Source organism: Sarcophilus harrisii, chromosome 4, assembly GCF_902635505.1.
Source record: "Sarcophilus harrisii chromosome 4, mSarHar1.11, whole genome shotgun sequence".
Taxonomy (NCBI): Eukaryota; Metazoa; Chordata; class Mammalia; order Dasyuromorphia; family Dasyuridae; genus Sarcophilus; species Sarcophilus harrisii.
The window spans coordinates 324,029,315-324,048,373 of NC_045429.1; the positions used below are offsets into that span (position 1 = coordinate 324,029,315).

Below are 19,059 nucleotides of genomic sequence, written 5' to 3' on the forward strand. Positions count from 1 at the left end.
CAAATTGAGGGAAAGAGCAGAACTGAGTTTTAAGATTTTCTTTATGGAGGATATATAATCAAATGGCTTTGGACAGAAACAGGCACTAAAATGTTATTAATTTATGCTATTATCAATAGGATTTAATGTAAACTGTCAAACTGATCTGACTTGTTTATCAAGGAAATAAGTTTTCATGGATCAGTCCAATAAAAACAGAGGAATCAATAATTAGGGTAAGAAACCAAAACTGGTTTTGGTCTGATTCCATATATGCTGATATAAACATGTAAGTTTTACATAAACTGTGATAGAACTGTGACATACATTAAAAATTTGATCCATAAATAGGTTAGATTTTGTGATATTTGTTAAGGAAAGGTATGAAATGTGCTGCAATAAATAAGGTTTTACAAGGAAATCTCATCCTACCTCCCATTCCAAAAAAGCAAACAAAAAACACTCAACTCTATCATGTACCAATAATTTGTCCAAATAGTTTTTAAATTGTTTTGTATTTTGGATTTTAATCCATTCACTATATATGCCCAGGAAATGTGGGAGCGCCAAAAGTCATAAAATATGCAATCTTTTTATACTATCTTAGAATAAGAGTGGCTCATATACATTTATATAGCACTTTAAAATTATATTACTTGTTCATATGATTTGTTTGATTTTTACAATGACATTAACAAGTTGATAGTAAAATGTTATAATTCCGATTTAACAGACAAGGAAATTGGCTCAGAAAAGTTAAATGACTTGTCCAAAGTCATAGAGATAAGTGGCAAGGCTGGAATTTAAATCCTGGTATTTTAACTATAATCCAGTCCTTTAAGAGATAACATGCCTTTCTTCACTCAGTCACTCATTCATTTATTCAACATACATTTATTATTATCATTATGATTCATACAATATATTAAATGCTGGATATATAATTAATAAATAAGATAGTCCCTATCCTAAGGTTCTACTGGGGGAAACACACACACACACACACACACACACACACACACACACACACACACACACACATTCATTCATTCATTCTCTCTCTCTCTCTCTCTCTCTCTCTCTCTCTCTCTCTCTCTCTCTCAAATATATGAATATAAATACAAATAAATGTGAAATTTATAACATAGAAACTGTTCACCGACAACTGGTAAAAGCAGGAAAAATCTCTAGAAAGGAGTGTCACTTAAGCCTTGAGAAGAGTTTTAAAAGGGAGAAATGACAAGGGAGAACACTATCCACCAAAGACAATCTAAGCCAAGTTACATAGGAGGTAGATGGAGATATTGTGCAAATAGCATAGTCTGACTGGAATGCAAAGTGCAGAGCAAGTGAGGGAGTTAAATGAGTCCCAGGAAGATAAGATGAAACTAGACTGAGAGGGGCTTTAAATGGCAAACATAAACATTTGTATTTTAAGCTAGATAAAAAAGTGAGTCACTGAAGCATCTTTAAAAACAAATTATAGATATTTCTTCAATCAGCAAAAGTCTGTCTTTTATTCCTCTATCCCTTTTCCATTTTACCCTAATTAAGAATAAAGGGAAAACAAAACCGCTGTTGCAATAAAAACAAATTTCTGCACTGTACATGTCCAAAATATGTTTCATTCTATCCCTTACCTCTCTATTAGGAGGTAGGAGCACGTTTCATCATTAGTCCTCTGGAATCATGGTGGGGGATCAATTTTTTTTAAAGTTGTTTGTATTATTTGTTGTTTTCAATATAATAAATATATAAATAATCCTTGGAGAGGTAAAGAAAGGCATTGTTGGAGTTGGTTTTACAATCTACCCAAAGGTAAAACTAACCTATTTCATGGGATAATTTGCAATACTGATGATATTTGCAAATAGATTGCTCATGAAAATTATTGTAGTTTATACATTAATTTGTCAGTCACTGAATATGAAGAGGCAGGGAAATTCTACAAAGAATATAATAAAACCTTTCAAATTAAACCCATAACATACTTTGATACTACATTGTTTAACTAAAAGATAGGAAGAAAAAATGAGAACAGTGAAAAATATTTGCAAAAGAATGATTCAAAAAATATAAATTAAAGAGGCTTGTAGACTACATGGAAATCTCATATGTTATATTCTGAACATTCCGAAAAGATTTGGTAGGTCATGGAATGACAAACAACAAATAGCATCATAAGGAAGAAAAGAGATTGTAGTAGTCTAGAAAAGCCTTGAAATTAATAAGAAATTAATCCCTCCATCAGCTGTCTATATACAATGAAATTACAACTTGTCAGAAATGAGACACAATAAAAAAAATTCAATACCAAATCATAATAATGAGGAGACAGAGTATAATTGAAATAATTTTCAACTGTTTAAAGAGGTTAACAATGAAAAAATGGGAAATGGATACTAGAAGTGATAGCAACACAGATTTTAATTATTTCATTTAGTTGTTTAACCCATATGACTCTATTTACTACAAGAAGATCAAGATCATTAAGTATCCCATAGAAAACATTTGACTTAAATTTTCCAAGCAGAGAATGATAGCAATCAAAACCAAATTTGTAAAATTACAAATTTGTAAAATCTTAAGATTATGTAATTAAAAACAATGTTATCTCATAAAACAGAGTGAACCATTAGAGTTTTTCAAACTAGTTTCAAAGTAAGATACCGAAGCAATTCAACTATGAAAAATTAACCTCCCCAAATTGGGATAAAGATAATATATACACTCTAATGAATATCGATGCTAAAATCTTAAATAAAATATTAGCAAAAAGATTACAGAAAATCATCCCCAGGATAATACATTATGATCAAGTAGGATTTATACCAGGAATGCAGGGCTAGTTCAATATTAGGAAAACTATTAGCATAATTGACTATATCAATAAGCAAACTAACAAAAACCATATGATCATCTCAATGGATGCAGAAAAAGCATTTGATAAAGTCCAACATCCATTCCTAATAAAAACACTTGAGAGTATAGGAATAAATGGACTTTTTCTTAAAATAGTCAGGAGCATATATTTAAAACCATCAGTAAGCATCATATGCAATGGGGAAAAATTGGGATCTTTCCCAGTAAAATCTGGAGTGAAGCAAGGTTGCCCACTGTCACCATTATTATTCAATATTGTATTAGAAACACTAGCCTCGGCAATAAGAGTCGAGAAAGAGATTAAAGGAATCAGAATAGGCAGTGAGGAAACAAAACTATCACTCTTTGCAGATGATATGATGGTATACTTAGAGAACCCTAGAGATTCTACAAAAAAGCTATTAGAAATAATCCATAACTTTAACAAAGTTGCAGGTTATAAAATAAATCCCCATAAATCCTCAGCATTTTTATACATCACCAACAAAATCCAACAGCAAGAGATACAAAGAAAAATTCCATTCAGAATAACTGTCAACAGCATAAAATATTTGGGAATCTATCTACCAAAGGAAAGTCAGGAATTATATGAGCTAAATTACAAAAAACTTTCCACACAAATAAAGTCAGACTTAAAACAATTGGAAAAATATCAAGTGCTCCTGGATAGGTCGAGCAAATATAATAAAGATGACAATACTCCCTAAACTAATCTATTTATTTAGTGCTATACCAATCAGACTTCCAAGAAAATATTTTAATGATCTAGAAAAAATAACAACAAAATTCATATGGAATAATAAAAGGTCAAGAATCTCAAAAGAATTAATGAAAAAAAAAAATCAAATGAAGGTGGCCTAGCTGTACCTGATCTAAAACTATATTATAAAGCAGCAGTCACCAAAACCATTTGGTATTGGCTAAGAAATAGATTAGTTGATCAGTGGAACAGGTTAGGTTCACAAGACAGAATAGTCAACTATAGCAATTTAGTGTTTGACAAACCCAAAGATCCTCACTTTTGGGATAAGAATTCATTATTTGACAAAAACTGCTGGGATAACTGGAAATTAGTATGGCAGAAATTAGGCATGGACCCACACTTAACACCGTATACCAAGAGAAGATCAAAATGGGTCCATGATTTAGACATAAAGAACGAGATTATAAACAAATTGGAGGAACATAGGATAGTTTATCTCTCAGACTTGTGGAAGAGGAAGAAATTTGTGACTAAAGACGAACTAGAGACCATTATTGATCACAAAATAGAAAATTTTGATTACATCAAATTAAAAAGCTTCTGTACAAACAAAACTAATGTAAACAAGATTAGAAGGGAAGCAACAAACTGGGAAAACATCTTCACAGTTAAAGGTTCTGATAAAGGCCTCATTTCCAAAATATATAGAGAACTGACTCTAATTTATAAGAAACCAAACCATTCTGCAATTGATAAATGGTCAAAGGATATGAACAGACAATTCTCAGATGAAGAAATTGAAACTATTTCTAGTCATATGAAAAGATGCTCCAAGTCATTATTAATCAGAGAAATGCAAATTAAGACAACTCTAAGATACCACTACACACCTGTCAGATTGGCTAAGATGACAGGAAAAAATAATGATGATTGTTGGAGGGGATGCGGGAAAACTGGGACACTGATACATTGTTGGTGGAGCTGTGAACGAATCCAACCATTCTGGAGAGCAATCTGGAATTATGCCCAAAAAGTTATCAAACTGTGCATACCCTTTGATCCAGCAGTGTTTCTACTGGGCTTATACCCCAAGGAGATACTAAAGAAGGGAAAGGGACCAGTATGTGCCAAAATGTTTGTGGCAGCCCTGTTTGTAGTAGCTAGAAGCTGGAAATTGAGTGGATGTCCATCAATTGGGGAATGGTTGGGTAAATGGTTGGGTAAATTGTGGTATATGAATGTTATGGAATATTATTGTTCTGTAAGAAATGACCAGCAAGATGAATACAGAGAGGCTTGGAGAGACTTACATGAACTGATGCTAAGTGAAATGAGCAGAACCAAGAGATCATTATATACGTCAACAACAATACTGTATGAAGATGTAATCTGATGGAAGTGGATTTCTTTGACAAAGAGACCTAATTCAGTTTCAATTGATCAATGATGGACAGAAGCAGCTACACCCAAAGAAAAAAACACTGGGAAATGAATGTAAACTGTTTGCTTTTGTTTTTCTTCCCGGGTTATTTCTACCTTCTGAATCCAATTCTCCCTGTGCAACAAGAAAACTGTTTGGATCTGCACACATACATTGTATCTAGGATATAGTAGGACATATTCAACATATATAGGACTGTTTGCCATCTAGGGGAAGGGTGGAGGGTGGGAGGGAAAAATCGGAACAAAAGTGAGTGCAAGGGATAATGTTGTAAAAAAAAATTACCCTGGCATGGATTCTGTCAATAAAAAGTTACTATAATAAAATTTAAAAAAAAGAAAAAAAAGATAATATATACAATAAAAATAATCTTGTAATGATTACTATAATAAATTATTTTTACTGTCAATGACAATAGAATCACCACATTTAGACCTTAACAGTCTTACATGTTAGATTTCTATTAGTAAGACACCATTGGTTAAGGAAAACAATTAGCATAACATATAGTATCAATAAAAAGGACAACAAAAATGACAATTATAGTAATCAATGAAGGAAAAGGCTTTTTAACAAAAAGTAATTTCTATTTTTATTAAAAACATATGAATAAATAGACTTTTCCTTAATAAGTAGCACCTATCTAAAACCAATAGCCAACCATATCAAGGTAAAGCAAGAATGTCCATTATCATCCCTACATTTGTTTCTAGAAATCCTAACTAAGCAAATGGGGCCAGAAAAATAAGCATAGGCAAGAAAAAGCAAAGTTAACGCTTTCTGCAAATAATATGATTTACTTAGAAAATCCTAGATAGTCAACAACAACAAAACCCGAAACAATGATTTTAACAAAAATTTCAAGACATAAAATAAATCCACAAAAATCATAAACATTTCAATTTGTTACCAACAACCTCTTACAATAAGAAAGAGACATAGAAATTCCATTTAAAATAACTAAGGAGGTTGATGAAGAGAAGCCAGGAAGTTGCCTGAACTCTCTAACCAGTTTTTCTCTGAGACAATTTTTAAAATTAAGAACTATTCCTCAAATTTCAATAAATTATGTCTTTTGACTTAGTTCTATCACTATTATGCCTATACCTGTAAAATGATTTTTTAAAAGAGGAAAAGAACCCCCATATACTAAAGTAATTATGCTTAATTTTGCTAGGCAGTTGAATCTTGGTTATAATACATGCTTCTATGCCTTCTGGAATATCATAATCCAGGTTCCCTATCCTTACTGTAGAAAGTGCTAAATCCTGTATAATTCTGACTGTGGCTCCTGGATATTTGAATTGTTCTATTTGACTGGTTGCAGTATTTTCTCCTTGAGCTCGTAATTCTGGAATTTGGTTATAATATTCTTTGGTGTTTTCGTTTAGAGATTTCTTTCAAAAGATGATCAACAGATTCTTTCAATGAACAAGGCAGTTTTCCTGGACAATTTCTTGAAAAATGCTGATCAGGCTCTTTTTTTTTTTTTTTTTTTTTTTTTTTGTTATCAGGTTTTTTTTTTTTTGATCAAGATGATTCTTACATTATCTCTCCTCCTAGATCTCTTTTTTAGGTCAGTTGTTTTTCCAATAAGGTATTTTACATTTTCTTCTCTTTTTAAAATTCTTTTCATTTTGTTTGATTATTGATGTCTCATGGAGACATTAGCTCCCATTTGCCTAATTCTAATTTTTAAGGAAATACTTCTTCAGTTAGCTTTTGTACCTCATTTTCCATTTGACCAATTGTATTTTTTAAGGAATTATTTTCTTCACCTTCTTTTCTATGTTATTGACTCTCTTTTGCACAACTTTTATTTATAACTTTTCCAAGTCTTTCTTTTACTCCTCTTATTTGATTTTTACAATCCTTTTTGAGCTCTTCCAAGAAGGCTTTTGAGGTTTGAAATCATTTATAAATTTATTGAATTTTGAGGAATAGTTCTAAATTTTAAAAATTTTAAAAAGAATAAATTAAAAATCCCCAAGTAAATATCAAATGAGAAATTCTGAAAAATCAAAAGATAGATAAATTGAATTGAAAGTAAGAAAACTAAATGAAAAGGGTGAATTTGCCATTAAGGAGGAGGAAATTAAAGAATAAAGTAGGAGCTATTTTGCCTAATTCCATGCTAATAAATGTAACAATATAGGTGAAATGGATAAATATTTATTGTTATGAGCCAGAACTTGAAACATGGTGATAACTCAATGGAATTGATTGAAGCAATGCTTGTGTGCTTGGGTTTGCACCTTTAAGAATTCACACATTAGAGCTCACACTTTTGAGAGTTCACACATTAGGTCACACATTGGAGTTCACAAGTTCGGGAGATGCACAAGTCAGAACCCACAATCCCACTCTCTCAGAGGAGGAGTCAACCTTTGTGTTCACACCTTTAAGAGATCAAATATAAGAAGCTCTTAGAGGTTCAGTCAGTCCGGAAGATTGCCAGGAGTCAGGAAAGCTAAACAGGCCCAAGGAAAGAGACAAGACTTGGAAGGAGAGAATAAACGTTTGGATTTTATCAGCTGGCTGTATTTGAGGTGATTATTACTCTGAACTGAAACTAAGACTGCCTCCAGAAAACCTCCCCCAGAAACCTGCTCCCAGAAAACCATTAAATTAAAAAAAAAAGAAGAACACCACATTTTATAAAAACGTAAAGTGCCCAAATTAAGACAAGAAATAAAATATTTAAATAATTCCATTTTAGGAAAATAAATTGAACAAGCCATCAATTATCTCCTTAAAAAAAATCTCCAGGGCCACATAGACTTTACAAGTGAATTTTACCAAAAATTTGAAGAACAATTAATTCTAATACTATATAAACTATTTGGAAAAATAGGTGAAGGAGTCCTACACCAAATTTCTCTTATGACACAAATATGGTACTGTTACCTAAACCAGGAAGAGCGAAAACTGAGAAGGGCAATTATAGACCAATTTCTACAATGAATATTGATGCCAAATCTTAGATTACAGCAATTGTAAGGAGGATAATGCACTATGACCAGGAAGGATTTATATCAGGAATGCAGGAATGGTTCGATATAAGGAAAACTATCAGCACAACTGACCATATCAGTAACAAAACAGAAATTACATGATTATCTCAAGAGATGCAGAAAAGGCTTTTGACAAATACAGTGCTCATATCTATTATGAACTTTAGAAAAATAAGAATAAATGAATTTTTCCTTAAAATGATAAGCAGTATCCATATAAAACCTACAGCAAGCATTATATTTAATGAGGATAAGCTAGATGCTTATGATGAAACAGGGATGAAACAAATAGGTTCATTACCATTGTTTAATATTATACTAGAAATGTTAGCTTTAACAATAAGAGAAGAACAATAAATTGAAGAAATGAGAATAGGCAATGAAGAAACAAAACTATCTTTGTAGATAATATGATTGTATACTTAGAGAATCATCTAAAAAGAACATACAATAACAACTTTAGCAAAGTTTCAAGATATAAAATAAACCCACATAAATCATCAGCATTTCTAAATATTACCAAGGCAGCCCAATAACAAGAGAAATTCCATTTAAAATCACTATAGACAATATAAAATATTTGGGAATCTTCCTGCCAAGACAAACCCAGAAACTATATAAAAATAATTACAAAACACTTATCACACACAAAAAGTTTTTACACAAGTAAATAATTGGAAGAAATAGCAATTTCTCATGGACAGACCAAGTTAATATGATAAAAATGACAATTCTACCTAAATTATTGCCAATCAAATTACCAAAAAATTATTATAGAGCAAGAAAAAAATTACAACAAAATTCATCTAAGAGAACAAAAGGTCAAGAATATCAACGGAATTAATAGGGGAAAATGAGAAGGAAGGTGGCCCAGTCATATCAGATTTAAAGCTATATTTTAAAATTGCAACTGTCAAAACTATTTGATACTTGCTAAGAAATATACTGGTAAATCTGTGGAATAGGTTAGGTACACAAGACATGGTAGTAATTGCCTCTAGTAATGTACTGTTGGATAAACACAAAGACTCCAGCTTCTGAGATAAAAACTCACTATTTGACAAGAAATGTCTGGGAAAACTGGAAAACAGTATGGAAGAAAGTAGGGACAAACCAGCATCTCACACTGTATACCACGATAAGGTGGAAATGTGTACATGATTAGACATAAAGAGTGATACCATAAGCAAATTATGAGAGCAAGGAATGATTTACCTGACAGATCTATGAAGAAGAGTAGAATTTGTGACAAAACAAGATAGAACACATTATGAAATGCAAAATAGATGATTAAATTAAATAAGATTTTGTAGAAACAAAGCCAATGCAAACAAGATGAGAAAGCTGGAAAACATGTTTTTTTGTTTTATTAATCATTTTATTTTTCCTGGTTAAACGTGTATATTAACTTTTAAAAATACACATTTCTTTATGAATCACATTGGGAGAGAAAAATTTGAACAAATGGAAAAACCATGAGAGAAAAACAAAACAAAACAAAACAAACAAACAAAAAAAAAGAAGTGAACACAGCATGTGTTGATTTACATTCAATCTTGATAGTTCTCTTCTGGAAACAGATGATGTGAGAAACAATTTTTATAACCAGTTTTTCTAATTAAGGCCTTACTTCTCAAATACATAGAACACTGAGTCAAACTTATAAGAATTCAAATCATTTCCCAATTGATAGTCAAAGGATATGAACAGGCAGTTTTCAGATGAAGAAATTAAAGCTAACTATATCCATATGAAAAAATATTCTAAATCACTAATGATTAGAGAAATTCAAATCAAGAAACTCTGAGTACCACTTTACATGTGTAAGACTGATATATGACAAAAAAAGAAAAATGATAAATGTTGCAGAAGATGTGGGAAAATTAGAACACTAATGCATTGTTGGTAGAGCTGTGAACTGATCCAAACATTTTGGAGAACTATGTAATAATGCCCAAAGGGCTATAAAACTGTGCATATATTTTGATTCAGCAATACCACTACTAGGTCTATATCTCAGCGAGATCATAAAAAAGACATTTATAGCAGTTTCTTTTATTGTAGCCAAGAATTTGAAATTAAGGGGGATTTCAAGTAGGGAATGTCTGAACAAATTGTGGTATATGAATGTAATGGAATACTGTGATATAAGAAATAACAAGCAGATAGATTTCAGAAAAACCTGCAAAGAATTACATGAACTGATGCTGTGGGAAGTTAGCAGAACTACAACATTTTAATAAGCAAGAGACAATCCCTGACATTAAAAAGCTCACAGTCTAACATTAGAGACAACATGCAAAAACTATGTACAAATACAAGATAGAATTAAAATGGATTTAGAAAGGCTTTTCAAATAAGATGAGACTTCAGCTAGGACTGAAGGAAGCAAGGGAAACCAGGAGGCAGTGATGAGGATGGTGATTCTTATCATGTAGGACAGACAGGGAAAACGTCCAAAGATAAGTGATATGGTTTCTTGTTCAAGGAATCTCAAGGAGGCTACTGTCACTAGATGATAGAGTATGTGTATGTAGAGGATCTTTTCAAGCAGTTTAACCACATTCTTAATCAAAGTAAACTTTACCCTATGTACAATGGATATCCAACAATACAAATACATTTTCTTATGACAGAATTCTCACTCTGAAAGAATATTACACAGTCCTCAATATGTTAACATCGCCAAAATATGGGTCTCAAAGTAACCCAAAACCTTATTTTTCCTCTCAATAGGAAGGAATTAAATCTCATTAAAGTCAAGAAACATTTAGTAATGCCTTACTACATGCAAGGCACTGTATTTCTCCCCTCTAAGAAAAATGATAAAGCATTCTATATATTTCATCACACTTAAAACATTCTACACTTTATAATAATTATTTGAATATATCTTATTCTTTCCCTTCTCTACTGTCATAAATTCTCTGGAGGCCATTTTTAAATTTTACTAGACCCACAACATAAAAAAGTATATTATGCATTGTTGGACATGTGAACTGATCCAGCCATTCTGGAGAGAAATTTGAAACTATGCCCAAAGGCATACCCTTTGATACAGCAATGCCATTACTGGGAGATCATAAAAAAGATAAAAGACCCCACATGTGCAAAAATGTTTGTAGTAGCTCTTTCTGTGATGGTAAGGAATTGGAAACTGAGGGGAAGTCCATCAATTGAGGAATAACTGAATAAGATATGATATATGAATGTAATGGAATAACTACTGTTCTATAAGAAATGATCAACAAGCTGATTTCAGAAAAGCCTGCAATGACTTACATAAACTGATGCTGACTGAAGTGAGCAGAACCAAGAAAACATTGTACACAGTACCAGTAAGATTGCATGATGACGAAGTTCTTCTCCGCATACAGTGATCCAAACCATTCCAATAGGAAGGAAAATGCTGTCCCAAGAAAGAACTATAGAGACTAAACACGGCTTGAAAGATGCTATATTCATCTTTTTGTTGTTGGTTTTTCCCTTGTGATTTTCCCCTTCTGTTCTGATTTTTCTTTCCCTGTGTAACTCATATGGAAATGTTTAAAATGGATTGTACATGTATAACTTAAGTCAGTTTGTTTGTTGTCTTGGGAAGGAGAAAGAAATGGGAAGGGGAAGAAAAAAAATTGAAACTCAGAATCTTATAAAAATGAATGTTGAAAACCATGTTTACTTGTAATTAGAAAAATAATATACCATTAAAATAAAAGTTTTTTTAAAAGCACATTATGCACAGTAGACACTTCGTAAATATTTGTTGAACTGAATTGCCCTGAATGAGGGAATTGATCGATCATATACTTACTGGCATCATAGAATACTGCTTCACAAGTGTTCTTATGAATTTTAATATTGTTGAATTGAATTGTTTTGGATCAATATAATGACTAATATATATTATTTCTAAATAAAATTTTCTACTGAATAATATATAATATATCTTATATTTTCTATGCTGAGTGCCTTTAATATCATCAGATATGCAATAAATAATAGTGAATTGAGAAATCTTTAACTAGAACAAGAATCCTACAATAACTGCATCCTCTATTTCATGTATTTTAAGAGTGTTTTACTTCAAGATCATCAATATTTTCCTTTCTCTATGATGTTACAATAAGACAATATCAGCATGATGTGTTTCAATTCAACACATCTTTATTGAATAATACCACCACCACCCCCAAAAACAAAATTCCCTACCTCTTATTTTCCCTATTACTGTAGAGGGTAATGTCATTCTTCTAGTCCAAACTGTACTCACCAATTCTTAATCCACTCCATATCCAAGCCTGTCAGTTTCACCTTTGCAACATCTCTTCAATATGCCTCTTCTCTCCTTTGCCACTGCTACAACTTGGTATAGCTCTCAATCACCTCATGTCTGGATTACTACAAAAAGTTACTAATGGATTTACTGGTCTTAAATTTCTCCACAGTCAAGTTTATCCTTCATTTAACTACCAAAGTGATTTTCTGAAAGTACTTGTCCAATTGTATCATTTTTCTACCCAATAAACCCCAGTGGCTCTCTATCACCTTCAGGATCAAATACAAAATCCTCTATTTGGCATTCAAAATTTAAAATCTATTCACTTTTCCAATTTTCTTATGCCCTATATTTCTTACTTCACAACACACCCATATACAATTTAGTCTTTGATACACTGATATAGTCCTCATAGTTTTCGGGAAAAAGACATCTTACTTTTGGCTCCCAGGAATTATTTCTGGCTGTCCCCCATGTATGAAATGTTCTTTGCAACTCTGCCTCCTGGCTTCCTTCAAGTCCCAGCTAAAATCCTACCTTCTACAAGAGGTTTTTCCTAATGTACTTTAAATCTTGTGCCTCCTCTCTATTTTTCCTGCACACGATTTCTTTGTACATAATGGTGTTTTTTCTTTTAACATTATCTCCCCAGTGAGAGTGTTGAGTTCCTTGAGTATAGGGATAATCTTTTGCCCTTCTTGTTTCCCTAATGCTTGGCAAAGTACCTGTCACATAGTAGGCACTTAATGTTTCACAGGCTGACTGGATAGTCACTTAACCTCTCTCATATATAATTAGAGAGTTGAACTAAAGAGTCTCTAATGTCCTTCCATACAGGAGAGAGTTACTAGGACTTTTTCCTTACCAAAAGTGTTTGTGTTGCTATAAAATGCCAAATTACCTGCTTGACCTACCCAATAACCTTATTATTCTGGGTTAATTGCTCCTTTTTAAGGATTGCTTTAATTGCTTTGAGATTTCTTGGGTCCAAGAGAGTAAATCCACAATGCTATATATTTTTTCCAGTAAGAGGAAAATTTTACTTTATACTGAATATTAGCTTAAAATAATATGTTTATACTTTTGTTAATATTATTCCTAATTAAAATTTTTTTTGAACAATAGAACTTTATCCTATAACTTTGTGTTTACTCTTGTGATGAATCTTTTACTAATTCATTCACTTATTAAGCACCTACTATGTGCCAAGCATTTGGCTCTTGTAATACAAAGACAAAAATGAAAACATTCCAATCCTCAATCTTCAAGGAAACAACAACATGAACACAAATCAGTAAAAAACTTTGGTTGAGAGGAAACATGGTTTTAGCAATGTAAGAAACTTCTTGGTATGAAATTTCACTCAATTAATACAGGTGGGAAATTAGTCTCATGTATACTGTGAGATACATATATATTTCTTTGGGAGAAAAAACTTATAATTAGGGCAATAAAGGGTTAATTAAAAATGCCTCAGGGTCACATGGCCAATTGGTGTCAAAGGTCCAATTGTCCCCATTTCTTCCTGGTCTCTATCCACTAAGTCATGCTATCTATAAAGAAATTATACTCAAAAAGGAAGGGTATGACAGGAGAGTATTAACACCTGGAAGGAGCAGAACAGTCCTTGTGGAAGAGCTGGTACTTTTAATAAGTTTTGAAGGAAGCCAGGATTCTGAGAGGCAGGTATGAGGAGAGAGAGAGCAGTTCAGGCATATGGAACTCTTTTGCATAAAATGCTTTGCTAAGTGCCACCAGAAATATATGTTCTCTGTTCTAGAAGTTGACAATCAAGTTTGGGAGACAAGACATATATACATAAAGATTCCAAGTTCTTATGAAGGCACAATTCAAAATTTTGGTTATACTATCAATTTCTCATTGCAATGTGTTCAATACTTTAACAATTGGTTAAAAAATTCTATATTACCAGTTTCACTGATTTTCTCCCAAATGTAACAGTCCACACTAATAATATCATAACTCCTCTAATCAATCCCCTTTGCCTCTATTCTTTATCAAGTTTTAATCCATCCTGCTACTATTTTCATTGTCATTTATTATGTTATTATGTTATTCCCCTTCTCTCACAAAAATGTTTATGCTATTTAAATTTTAAATAATATCCATTCAATAGAATCTTACATGTTAATTTTGTAGAATGTTGTTATAAGTAATTTAATTTCTTTGAGTAAACAATAATCTTTTGGATTTTGGCACAGGTGTATATAATACAATATGATAGTCTTTACTTATTCCATATTCTCAAGGATGTAGCTTTCACAGACTTCATCAGTCCCTTTGTTGATTTCTCAGACTAAAACTTTAGGAATCTGGAAGTATGCATGAAAGCCCAACACAAAAGTGTATGGAAAGGATATCACACACACACACACACACACACACACACACATACATTCAGATGGCCATTCTCTTATAGTTGGACTTTTTAGCCTGTCAAAATAATTAGTATACAAACTATGAATATATAAAATATAAAAAATTAGCAATCCTACTAAAAATGTCAGGTTAATAATATCAGCTGAGAGGTTCAGGATCCCTCCACAGGTCACATAAGCATGGGAATCATGCTTTTTTGTGGCTGCTGACAACAGTTGCTGCCTTCTTGCTCTCATATCTCAAATGTCAGGCCTATTGCTCCTGATTAACAATAATTTGCAGAAAAACAGAAATGGACTAAAGTCTTACGTAGATGCATCATCTTAATGTGGAAGTGATTTCAATTCTCAAAGCCAATCACAGCAAAAGCAATAGAGGTCCTATGATAAAAGGCAGAAAGACTTCAAGTATGGACCTGGTGACAAAATTTATATTCATATTCTGACGACCATTTTACCTAAATTTGTAAATATTTTTTAAAAGAATGTTGACTAGCATGAGATAATTTTTTTTGCTCACATAAATCTGTAAATACTATCTACAAAAGTGTAGAATGGCTGTAAACTGCATTGGTTTACAACTAATGGGTCCTTAAAATATAAAAAGTTAGAAAAATAGGGCAAAAATTATATTATATATATATATATATATATTATGTATGGACAAAATGATTCTCTTATTTATTTTAATATTGCATAAATACTGTAATACAGCACTACATGTTACAACTACTAAAATGTCTAGATTTTCTTTTAAAATTAACTTTTAAAAATGAAATGCATTTTTATGGAGTTCTGCATGATTTTCTTGCGTTATTTCCTGTAATAAGATTTTCATGTTTCCTAATTTGTTAAGTTCTTTTGGGAAACTTATGATACTTAAGATATCTGTGTATTTGGCATATATATAATTCATAAGTTCTTTTAAGACCAGAGTTTGTTTCCTCTTCTACCAAATTTTCTTCCATCTCAGTATTTCTGTGTTTCAAGTGTGTTATTTTTTTTAAAGAGACATTCTTCATCAATGATTTAATTTGTCCTAATCTGCTAATCATGTTTATAAATTGTTTTGAGAGCACTAATTTTCTACATTGAGAGATTTGTGCTTGTTACTAATTTGTTCATTTAATAAATTTATTAACAACAATACGCTTTGATCCAGTGACATTGGTTTCCTTTCTACTCTCAAGCAAGATGCTCCATTTTCCTATTCTGGGCATGTTCAGTGGCTAGGAAAGCTCTACCTCCTCATCTGCCTCCTGGCTTCCTAGCCTTCCTTCAAATCCCAGCTAAAATTCCTCTTTCCATAAGAAACCTTTTCTCATCTATCTGAAATCTACTGTCTTCCCTTTATTGATTATTTCCAATTTTCCTTTGTACATAGGCATTTGCATATCGTCTCCTTGTGAGCTCTCTCCGAGTAGGGACCGTCACTTATATTTCTTTGTTAGGTAGTGACTGGCACATGTTACAAATGTTCGGTAATTTTTATTTGTTCCCCTTTGTATTCCTTTTTTGAGATTTTCTTGGCAGAGAACCTGGAATGATTTGCCCTTTTCTTCTCCGGCTCATTTTACAGATGAAGAAACTGAGGCAAACCAGATTAGGTGACTTGCCCAGGGTAACCATGCTAGTAAGTGTCTGAGGTCAGATATAAACATAAGAAGATGAGTCTTCCTGACTCCAGGTCTGATATTCTATCCACTGTGATACTAGGTATACCTGTATACCTGGCACATAATAGGTGCTTAATAAATGTTTATTCACTGACATGAAAAACACCTCAAATTAATAATAAGAGAGATCACATCAACTCTGAACTCATACCTCAAATCCAGCAAACTGGACAAGACAACAAAACATAGGGATATCTGACACTGATGGAGTTGTGAAAGGCAGGCACACTGTACATATTACTGGTGTTGCTGTAATGTAGTTCAACTGCTCTGGAAATCATTTTACAATAGAAAATTGACTAAAAAAAAACTAAGAAAAGGACTCAAATAACCTCACTCTGGCCCAGACATTGCATTATTAGCTAATTATTTACAGTGGAACTTTCTATAGAAATTGAACTGAAAGCAAAATAGGTGTCTATTTATGAGGGAGTAATTAACCATTAGACACCTAATGCAATGGATAAAGTGCTGACCTAGAGATAGAGGGATCTGATTCAAATCTGTCCTCAGACACTTACTAACAGTGTGGCCCTGAGAAAGTCACTTAACTTTTTTGCCTCAGTTTCCTCATCTATAAAATGATGTGGAGAAGAAAATGGCAAACCCATCTAGTATTTTTGCCAAGAAAATCCCAAATGGGATCATGAAGAGTCATTTCTTGATTGAAACCACTGAGCAACAACAAATTAACCACTGCTTCTGAAATCGGAGAGTTTGTTTCAAATGCTTTCTTTGATACTTCCTATTTCTGTAATCCTGGTCTATTAAATAAAGAATTGGACTAGTTGACCTCTCTAACTCAATCTAGGATCAACTGTAATTCTCTGAAAATTGGGCTACATGGAAATAAGGGAATATTAATACTCCATAAGAAATGAGAACCTTGACAAACAGAGAGAAGTAGAAGATACTTAAAGGAATGGATTCAAAGGCAGAACCAGGAAAAAATTAAACACAATTACTATGACAATATAAATGGAAACAGCAACAACAAATCGAAATTTGGTGTTATTCAATCATTTCAGTCACATTTAACTCTATGATTTTATTTGAGAGTTTGTTGGTTTGTTTTGTTTTGGGGGGACCAGATATTGGAGTGTTTTGCCATTTCCTTCTCTAGCTCATTTTACAGATGAAGAAATTGAGGAAAACACAGTAACATGGCTTGCCCTAGGACAAGTAGTAAGTTTCTGAGGTTTGTCAGGTCTTTTTACTACAGGATTTGTGCCGTATCCACTGTACCACCTAGCTGCCCAATTTAAAGTTTTGCCATGAAGAAAAAAAAATAGAAGACATCTCCTTTAGTTCATTAAATAGTGGGGAATTATGAAAATATTAGGCTTAGAATCATCAACTTAATTAGAAGACATTTCAGCGACCATCTTTCAATTCCCTAATTTTACTGATAAGAAAACTGAGACTCAGTGGTTATGTAACTTTCCAGGCTTCACATAACTATTTACTGTCAGAGATGGGATTTAAGCCAGAGTTTTATTTGCTGCAAGTCTACTGCTCTATATTATGACATTTAATTGGTATATTGATTAATTTTAGTGCACTTAATTTTCTTTTTTTTATTCTTTGTTGTAAAGAAGCATTCTAAAGGTAGGGGAGATGAGGGGAGATTATGTATGAAATGATGATAAAACAAAATATGAATAAAATTTTTAAAATATTATAATATATGTTAGCGGTATTTAGGTAGTACAATGGAGAGGGCATTAAGCCTGGAGTCAGAAGGATCAGAGTTCAAATCTGACCTCAGACACTTCCTAACTAAGTGAATCCATGTAAAGTCTTTAATCTTTATAGCCTCCAAAAATAAAATAAATTTATAAAACCATTAAAAAAAATACAATGCTGATAATCTAGTGATTCTTTTAAAAATCGAGAATATTTTTCTCAAAATTTTGCAAACAACTGAATAAAAACATGGTATTTGAATTAGGTATGAAATAATGTTTAGGAGTTCATAACAAAGAGGAAAAAAGAAGATATTCCAGGCACAAAGAACAGAATGAAATAACATAGAAAGTACAGGAAATATCCAGGAGACACATAATAAGATACCATAGGGTAGTATGAAAATTTTACCAGGAATGATGGATAAAAGAATATGAAATTTAATCAGTAGGGTTTCAAGAGACACTGAAGACTTCAGTAGAGAAGTATCATTTATATCAATAAAATCTCTGTATAAAATGATCACATTGCTCAAGGTGCATAGATGTTAATGTACTCAGGTATTGTGTAGAGGAAATTTATGGTTTTTTTTCTGGAAGTGAGCATATTTATATTCATGTATACATAAGTAGAAATAATAAGGACAAAAAATTAAATATTTTGGAAAAGAGAAGTAGGTTTTATCTTTCAAAAACCTCAATTTAAAAAACACCCTTATATTCTTGGACAACAGGGGCAGGCAGAAAGTTTTGCTTAATTATCTATCACCAATAAGAACAGAATGTTAATTAAAAACAGAAGTATGAGGAATCTGCACGGTATAAATAGACACAACGAACTACTTCAGATTACATTAAGATAGAATATAGTTATACCAAATCAAGTCAAATATTATTTTCTTCATTTATTCTAGAAAAGAACATAAAATATTTTAAAGCATTGTATTTCTACTGCAAACCAATTTTTCTTGCCTATTAAAATGTTTTTATATTTACAAATAGA

At 32.1% G+C, this 19,059-nt stretch overlaps 1 protein-coding gene across 10 annotated transcripts in view; it reads right to left on the minus strand.

The window, feature by feature from the left end:
• The window catches only part of TANC2 (tetratricopeptide repeat, ankyrin repeat and coiled-coil containing 2), a 535,383-nt gene that overhangs the window by 249,500 nt on the left and 266,824 nt on the right, over positions 1–19,059 (minus strand). The window lies entirely within an intron of this gene.